Source organism: Limulus polyphemus, unplaced genomic scaffold (assembly GCF_000517525.1).
Source record: "Limulus polyphemus unplaced genomic scaffold, Limulus_polyphemus-2.1.2 Scaffold58, whole genome shotgun sequence".
In the NCBI taxonomy this organism is placed as follows: Eukaryota; Metazoa; Arthropoda; class Merostomata; order Xiphosura; family Limulidae; genus Limulus; species Limulus polyphemus.
The window spans coordinates 977,401-987,119 of NW_013665668.1; the positions used below are offsets into that span (position 1 = coordinate 977,401).

The 9,719-nt window shown below is 32.4% G+C and overlaps 2 long non-coding RNA genes across 2 annotated transcripts in view; both read right to left on the bottom strand.

Moving 5' to 3' along the window:
* Positions 1-9,719, bottom strand: part of LOC111087067 — a 65,772-nt gene that overhangs the window by 26,837 nt on the left and 29,216 nt on the right. The gene's annotated exons all lie outside the window — the stretch shown is intronic.
* LOC111087066 overlaps positions 4,997-9,719 on the bottom strand; it is a 32,504-nt gene continuing 27,781 nt past the window's right edge. The window contains exon 2 of the long non-coding RNA XR_002611790.1: positions 4,997-5,455. This is a non-coding gene — a long non-coding RNA (uncharacterized LOC111087066). The remainder of the gene's footprint in view (positions 5,456-9,719) is intronic.

A 9,719-nucleotide genomic window follows, 5' to 3' on the forward strand; every position in this document is an offset into this window, starting at 1 on the left:
TGTAAACGAATATGATGCCCAATATTTTTGTGTAAAAGAGAGGCTTCATCTCTGTGTAAACGAATATGATGCCCAATATTTTTGTGTAAAAGAGAGGCTTCATCTCTGTGTAAACGACCATGATGTCTTATATTTTTGTGTAAAAGAAAGACTTCATCTCTGTGTAAACAATTATGAAGTCCTATATTTTTGTGTAAAAGAGAGGCTTCATCTCTGTGTAAACGACTATGATGCCCAATATTTTTGTGTAAAAGAAAGACTTCATCTCCGTGTAAACGCCTATGATGTCCTATATTTTTGTGTAAAAGAAAGGCTTCATCTCTGTGTAAACAACTATGAAGTCCTATATTTTTGCGTAAAAGAGAGGCTTCATCTCTGTGTAAACGACTATGATGTCCTATATTTTTGTGTAAAAGAAATGCTTCATCTTTGTGTATACGCCTATGATGTCCTATATTTTTGTGTAAAAGAAAGGCTTCATCTCTGTGTAAACAACTATGAAGTCCTATATTTTTGTGTAAAAGAGATGCTTCATCTCTGTGTAAACGACTATGATGCCCAATATTTTTATGTAAAAATGAGGCTTCATCTATGTGTAAACAACTATGAAGTCCTATATTTTTTTGTAAAAGAGAGGCTTCATATCTGTGTAAACGACTATGAAGTCCTATATTTTTGTGTGAAAGAGAGGCTTCATCTCTGTGTAAACAACTATGAAGTCCTATATTTTTGTATAAAAGAAAGGCTTCATCTCTGTGTAAACGACTATGAAGTCCTATATTTTTGTGTAAAAGAAATACTTCATCTCTGTGTTAACAACTATAAAGGCCTATATTTTTATGTAAAAGAAATACTTCATCTATGTGTAAACGACTATGAAGTCCTATATTTTTGTGTAAAAGAAAGGCTTCATTTCTGTGTAATCAACTATGAAGTCCTATATTTTTGTGTAAAAGGGAGGCTTCATCTCTGTGCAAACAACTATGATGTCCTGTATTTTTATGTAAAAATGAGGCTTCATCTCTGTGTAAACAACTATAAAGTCCTATATTTTTATGTAAAAGAAAGGCTTCATTTCTGTGTAAACTTCTTTCACAACGTACACAAAGAGGTAAAAGTATTGTCAAAGATACTAGTCACTGTGGAGATATGAATCTGATTTTTGTTAAGCGAACAAACAGCTGAACTCAGCCAACAATAATCTTAAGGACAAAAACAATGAAATCTTCATTGAAAACAACAACTTTATTATCATAGTAGTGACTTTGATGCAAAAACGTCATTTCCCCACCCCCAGATATAATGGGGTAATTCAGATGCACGTGAAACAAGGTAGAGTTAAATAAATTAATGGTTTTCAAGCTTGTAGTTGTTGTAGTGCGAATAGAAGCATTTTTGACACGCTTCAGTAATTGGATTATCTTTTACTTCAGCTAAAATTAGCCTTTATTTCCTGACGTTTCGGTTGTATCCCTTTATCAAAGAGCTGCATGTAGTTCAGGAACATATACAGATATGTTTATACTTGTAACTAACGTAATTATATTTTATTCAAGTGTTTAGTGATTAGAAAAAAAAAACTTCGTTGTATCTTTCTTTAATTTCAACAGTTCTTAGCTTTCTGAAAGCAAAGCTCCTGACAGTAATATTCTAACAGACATTCTATGTGAACCTGGTGTACAGAATTAACCATAACATTTGTAAACTGTTTGAGAAAATCGCTTTTGATAAGCATCTCGTGTAAACAAGGTCACGACCTTATGGCTTTTAAATGAATGTTTCGACGCAAAACGTTAAAAGTTGCCAACAAACCAAGGACACTTCGTCATACGTGTTCTGTACAAACAAAATATCGTAAGTTACATGGTAATTTGTGTATTATCTTCCTAACGTGTTCATAGCTGTTTTCCTTACATCACACAAACGTCAGAGACACGAAGAAACCTTAGAGTCCTTATTCTCGGTGGGCGGGACTCGCCAACACTTCTTCGGGGGTCGTCCTGCCCCTTGCTTTATTCCAGAAGAACTGGCATGGCTGAAGGACAGATAGGCAGGTAATAGTTAAGGGGTAATAATGTCTTATACACACATACATATAATTATATGTACAGAGATAAAGGACTTAAAAAGATCAATTCAATAAAGTCGGTTTTTACAGCTATTTTAAAATGTGGAATTCAAGACTAGTTCATTTGATATTAATGGTTCCAATTCAGAATATCACTTACCAACTTAATGATAAAGAAAAATACGAACTTAATAATAGAAAGCATTGAGTAAACGTCTCGGAATCTTCAAAATTCCATTATCAGTAAGCTGAAGGTACGAAACAAACAAATAGTTCGTGTTTTGCTTTATCATTAAGTTGCGTTTTCCGAGTCGATCACTTACCAACTATGTAACCATGTATAACGCGGACAGAAGAATGAAATGTAGAATATGTGGACAAAGTTCTTTTAAGTAGTTGATAGTGCAATAATCGTACAGGTGGTTATAAAAAGAAAAAATGTTTCAATTGATTATATCCTAAAAATTAGTTGTCTTGGACGAACAAACTTTCATCAAAAGGCACATGGAGAATTATAACTTTTATTAAAGAAAGACTGGACATAGTAGAAAGTGTTTCAAAACTATGCAATATTGTATACCTAAATCGCTTTTCTGGCAAATAACATTTGTTCTAATTTCTCTCGTTTGATACTTGTGATATAAATAAAATGCTGGATAGTGTTAGGATCAATTAGCACTACATGATCTAGCACTACTAGATCATGCTAGCAGTAGCTTCACTTAAGGATGTCCCCCAGTGGCACAGCGGTATGTCTGCGGACTTACAACGCTAGAAACCGGGTGTCGATACCCGTGGTAGGCAGGGTACAGATAGCCCATTGTGTAGCTTTGTGCTTAACTACAAACAAACAAACACTTAAGGATAAACTTGATATACTGATTGAGAACGACGGAAAGTGTAATGAATACCTTTTTTGTCAGCTTTCAAGCACTTCGTACCATATCCACACTTTTCTGAATTAAATTTGTTATTTTCAATGCTCCTTTGATGAAGTTTCGCTTCCCTAGAACAAGCAAGTTTTCAATATAAGGTTTTCTTTATAACCAGTTCCTAGGAGGGTTAGGACTTGATAAGTTGTCTCACCTACATATGTCTAATACTTGAGGAAACTTTCAGAAACAATAATACATGTTAACTTTAATACATGTTAACCTATAGAATTATCCTGGATGCTTTAATAGCGCGTGACACATTACATAAATTCTCAGCTTTACACACTTGATTTATATGCCAGAAAATTTTTGGTCATATTCATTAAAAAGAAATTCTAATGTTCCGCACCCATTGTTAAAAACGGCATCAAACTTGAATAATTGTAGTTAATACAGCAGCGAAAAATGATCATTAGTCAAAAACGGGGTGAAGAGCTATAAGGGCTTATATCTTTCAAATTATGTTCGTCTATCTGACATGAACACATACAGCTTGAAGTAAAGTTAATGGTGGACTATAAAAGATGCCCAGCGCCTGTTTCCAGAAGGTAAGCCATTCTTCAAGTGAATGGAACTTCTTACATTTGTTAATCGATTTATGCACCAACGTTTTAAATCACTTGATGTGCTCAGTGCATATTGTATAGAAGTTATGCCTCTTTCCGTGTTACCCCATGTACACAAACATATATATTTATATACATGCACACAGATAATCATACCGCAGATCCTTTGTAAAGAGCTGGTAACAATAGTGTTTAGCTGTCTATAGCCTTTTAGCTTTGATGGCCTGTTTCAAAGAGCGCGTGAAATATTTGAAGGTTTACATTTACACATGCAATCATGGTCTAAAGATTTACATAGACGTTCATGTGATTATTTCTCTTTTTTTCCAATCAGTGTAACAGCTTCATAAAAGTGGGCAGGAAAAATTCAAAAGCCTCAATATATACAATGTTTGTTATACATTCTCTATTCGTATGTAAGTCCATTATTTTATTCTTTCTAGAAAGCGTATCAATGATTTATTACTGTAAAATCAGCAGGTATATAATACCTTCTCCCAGAAAGTACACAATAAGATGTAAATGTTGACAGATTCTCACTTTTTTTTTACTTGTTTGTTTCACAAACTCTCAGTGTTGTAATATATATATTACAGTGTAATAAATGTTCTTCAAAGTTAAAATCAATACTTTTAATATCATTAGAAAATGAGTTTTTTTTTTAGTTTCACGGAGTTGTCTTGAAAAGCGCAAAGTCACATTTCGTGAGAGCAAATTTCAATATACAATACATAATAAAGGACATGATAAATTATAATGTAGATCATCTACAAGTTCATATTTCAGAAGTGTTTTGAAATATACATTTTGTGTGAAACACGTGCTTAGCGTGATATTTGAGATTTCGTTCTGAAAAGTGACGTATACGGAGTGATGTAAAAAACAAATGTGTATAGTCTGGCGATTCAGACACTGAGTTGAAGCATGTATATAGTATTGTATTTTGTAGATAATTACTAAACACCGCCATGTTTCAGAGTTCTGTGGTTACATAAGCACATTATTGTAGCATGAAAGTGGTGCTGTTTTTTGTTGTTGTTTTTTTTTTTAGATGGAATTCAGATATTATGTTTTTTGGGAAGAAATATTTAGTAAAGTATCTTAGAATTTGCTGTGAATCTCTTATATATACTGAGCAGTTTTAAATATGAGAATCTTAATATATGTTTTCTCTTTTAGATTTTGGCTCACTGGAATTCCAAATTCTCCATGCCTTTTTTCGCACTCTTATTAGGCCTACAACGTCCAAACTGTGAATAAATTCAAATAACAATAGGTCTGGTGTTTCAGGCCCAATCTGGATCTTCTTCCTGGCGATTTATTACAGTTTAATTGGTATTTCAAGAGACTTATGAGTTCGTCACATCTTCCGGTTTTGCAAGACATAAAACGAATCTTGCTTTGTATTCAAAATAACGTAACAAATATTCTCTCTTCTTTTTATTTTATTAAAAAACAGTGCTTTACTTATACAACTCTCTGTAAAACACAGTGCTTTACTTATACAGCTCTCTGATGATCATTCAAAATATAGACATGGAAATTATAGTTTTTTAAGGCTTACAATTTGGAATAAGTAATGATGTCGAGACTGCATACTAAAATTTCTTAGTGATGATAAGCTGTGCAGGTTTTCATGATATTCTTAGAGTTACACCTAATGTATTATTAATATTTCAATATCCCAATAAAATGAACGAACTTAATTAAAGCTACTGATTTAAAGTTGTTGTTTTTTTTTCTCTCATGGAATAATGTTAGACATCTGTTTTCTACGGAAATACTGGTGTTCAAGTTTGAAATCCTTTCACGAACGGCTATGAATTTTGGGTCAGCAACACCGCCTATTGATTAATAAGTGAAACAACCAAGAGTTCATATCACATCTGAAACATAGAAAACATTTTGTTTAAGAATTACGGAACAGTTAAGATATCGTGTAAATCATAAAAACTTTCAAACTGAAACGTGTAGTTGAATTTGATCCATGAACAATAAAGGCTAAAAAAAAAAGGATACTTACCCTCCGACTGTTACTTGATGTATAAAACTCTGCACGTTTCAAATACAAGAGAAATCTATATCATAACAAACATTTGTATCCCTACATTTCATTATTTTCTTTTTCAAATTGTCTCTGTACGATAAATTGCCTTAATTTTTCTTTAAACAATAGATAGGCCTATAGCGAAGAAATATTAACATAAAAAAAACACATGAATATTTAAATGCACAAGAAGGACTTTTACATTTATTTTACTGCTTTGTCTCACCTATTTATTTCTTTTTCAAAACTTCCAAACTGATTTATTATCAAAGTAATGAGGTCATTGTTCACTGTAACATAATGTATTATATTGTTGTAACATATCTATTCTGCATAAAACTTTCTGTGTCCCTGATTATTAATCTTCTGTAATATACAACTATATATATATATATAGCACATCTTGATAACCCATACAGTCAAAGTGATACATCAGTGTCTTCCCTTACAGATAATAAGTAACCATTTAAGTTCTTTATTCACGAATGTCTATGATACAAGTTAGCCGTGGAAATGGGATTAAGTCTATTATGTCAGTGCACCAATTTTTATTAAAATGAGTACATTTAGTAAAGAATGTTGATTACTTCACGTATTATTTAAACCAGAACATTTGCTAATAATGCTTTTAAAGGAAAACAACAATTCAACCAGCACGATAGTCTTTTACTCATAGTAAAAGTTTCAAGTGCTATTACAACTCTCTTTTAAACGAGATTCAACAATTAAACCAGAATATTATACCTTTTACTCAGATGAATAGACGTTTGAAATGTTAAAATAACTCTTTGTAATTTCTATCAGAATCCAACAATTAAAGAAAAAAAATCTCTGGTCATAGACTTTTACTCGAACAACTAATAGTTACAATTACTATCGTAAAACTGTATATTCTTTAATGAATAAAAATAAATCTGGGTACGACAACCAGATGACCAAACACATACACAATTCCTTATATTAATGATTTTAAAATGTGAATAATACAGTAATAACTTGTACAGTTACTGTACCAAGAATGTTTTTATTGTTGTTTTTCGCAGGAAAATCAATCTTCAGACAGATCAGTAAGCCTCATATAAATAATCAAATCATTTAAAACAGATAAGACCGTACAACAGGCGTTTACTTAAATGTCCAAAATCATATAATACAACAATTAATATTGTAGCTTTTTATTCACGTGTTGAAATCTGACTCATTCTCTTCAACCGTAAAATTATTTTTTTCCACTTCTCCAGATTCTCCAATCAGAACGCTTTCTCTTTATTCAGGTGATTTAATTTTTCTGCCTTTAACATATTTTCGGCATTAAATAATAAAAAAAAAGACGCTTTAATTATAAACAAAAGAAATTGTAAAATAATTTATATTTGCAATTTACGACACTTCTTAACTTCAACGACTTTTAATATGTTTGAAAGTATTAAATTCATGAATGACCCCTCGTTTTCTTTTCTTTTACTGAGAAAATTCAATAAATGGAGAACTTTTTGTTTTTTCTTGTTTACTCATAACCTGACGAAGCTACCAGGAAAAATACAGGATTGGTAAAAAAAAATGTCTCTCAAAAAAGCTGTTGGATGTTTTTTAGCATAAAGTGTGGGGTTAATGCTTCAGTTAGCGCCAAAACATGTTTTTCTCATTAACCAAGTTGAAATGTTTTAGGGTCAAATATTGAAAACTTACCACTATTAGACTAGAGGGCCTTCATAATTTTGTGAGTCTGTGATATACTCCGCTGAGTTTTGTGCTCATTATTATAAATCAAAAAGAGACTTTCTGTTTGTGTCTACGATTTGAGTTGAGAACCCAAAAGCTGCTAGTTATGCAAGACTATAAATAATCAGCTTCTGTACGTTCACCACAAAGCAGAACACGTAGTTATAGTTAATATTTTAAACTTCTCATTCTTCGATATGTTCTTGTTGTTGTTTTCTAGTCATGATTTTCAAACTTCTTCTTCTTGGGATTACCAGCCACAAAAAAATGTTTTGTAATTCTACAACATGAGGACATTTGAAAAATTGGGACATCTTAAACGTTTTGTATTTATAATATGGAAATTTATTAACAGCTCAGCGGTAAGTCTACAGACTAACAACGTTAGAAATCGGGTTTCGATACCTGTGGTGAGCAGAGCACAGAAAGCCCATTGTATAGTTATTTGCTTGACAACGACCAAACAAAACTGACATGATAAATAGCAATTCTTTTGAAACATTTTCTTTTCATCACAAAACCTTAATTTTATTTACAAATTAGTTCACGTAATGTTTATATTATATGTGTAAAAAATATGAATAATATAAGTTTATGGCAAATAAGAGTGATTAATGATAAATAAAGGTAGAAGAAGCTAATACAGTTGTGCAAGTCTTCCTCTACATAGTTTCACAAAGAACAGTGTTGCGTGGTTCTATAAACTACAATATCCTGGTAATTAAATAATTTTCATTTTGATTCTACATCTATAGTTTATTATTACTCCACGAAACTTTTCAAGCTTTATCTCTACAGTTCAAAAAGTCCACAAACCCTTCAATCTTTATCCCTCTGCGCAGTTTATATAGAAAGTCCAAAAACCAATCTATCTTTATCTCTCTCTCTCTCTACAGTTCATAGAGAAAGTTCACAAACCCTTCAATCTTTATCTCTCTATATAGCTTACAGGCCATTAAAACTCTTCAATTTTTATCCCTCTCCGCAGTTTATATAGAAAGTCTACAAACCCTTCAATCCTTATCTCTCTATATAGCTTACAGACCATTTAAACTCTTCAATCTTTATCCCTCTCCGCAGTTTATATAGAAAGTCACAAACCCTTCAACCTTTATCTCTCTCTCTACAGTTTATAGAGAAAGTCCATAAACCCTTCAATCTTTATCCCTCTCCGCAGTTTATATAGAAAGTCCACAAACCCTTCAACCTTTATCTCTCTCTCTACAGTTTATAGAGAAAGTCCATAAACCCTTCAATCTTTATCCCTCTATATAGTTTACAGACCATTAAAACTCTTCAATCTTTATCCCTCTCCACAGTTTATATAGAAAGTCCACAAACCCTTCAATCTTTACCTCTCTATATAGCTTACAGACCATTAAAACTCTCCAATATTTATCGCTACAAATTATAAAGTCCGTCAAAACTCTTCAATATCTAACTCTACACTTTAGAGAAAATAATAGCGAATTATCATGAACGAATTATCAGAAAGCCAGTGGCCACCCGCTTTTTATCGTTATAAGCCTTTCGGCTTACCAATGAGCCACTGGAAGGCGGAGCGACAAAACAGATCTTTAAGACAAACGAAGAGACCCAGAGCAGATAGACAGAAAGCCTGTGGTTTGGAATCTTCCAATCATTAATAAGGAATAGGCGTTGATATACATGCTCTATTTACACACTTCGGACAGTCTATATACACAAGTCCTTGGAAACCTGAAGTGATAACGCACGAACATAACTTACAAACTAATATATAGTTAATTAAATTTATCTTTAATAAATTTTAGACAAACTCAAGGTATAATTTGTATTAATGCGTTAGAAAGTATTGGTATTTTACAACTCTGTATAACTGAACTGCCTTTAATGGATTTTTCAAGCTGAAAATTCATAATGAGCCGCTTAAAAACTAAGCGTTGGAAATCGGTAGTTTTATTATGTTGTTTCATCACACGTTTAATTTAAATTTTTTACATAATTTGTTTTCTCCTTGAAAACAAGCACGCGAGTTCACACTGACTAAAACAACATTATTTTCAAGTAAATTAAGGTTATACACCTAAAACTTACATGGTTACATTATCATCCTATACACCTTCAAATCATAAACTAATTCAGCTATAATTACGTTCAATAACTGTTGTGGGCCTATAGTAATTTTTTCAAAACGTGCTTCGAGTTTGAACAACTTTTTTTTTTGCCAAGAAAAGCAGAAAAAAAATGCACAGGTCTTTTTAAACGCGGGTTCGAATCCGCATCCCACCAAACATGCTCGCCCGTTTCCTAGCCGGTCGGGGGGTCGGGTTATTAATGTGGACGGTCGTAACTCCCACCTATTTCGTTTCGGTTAAAAGGAAGTAGCCCGAAGAGGTTGG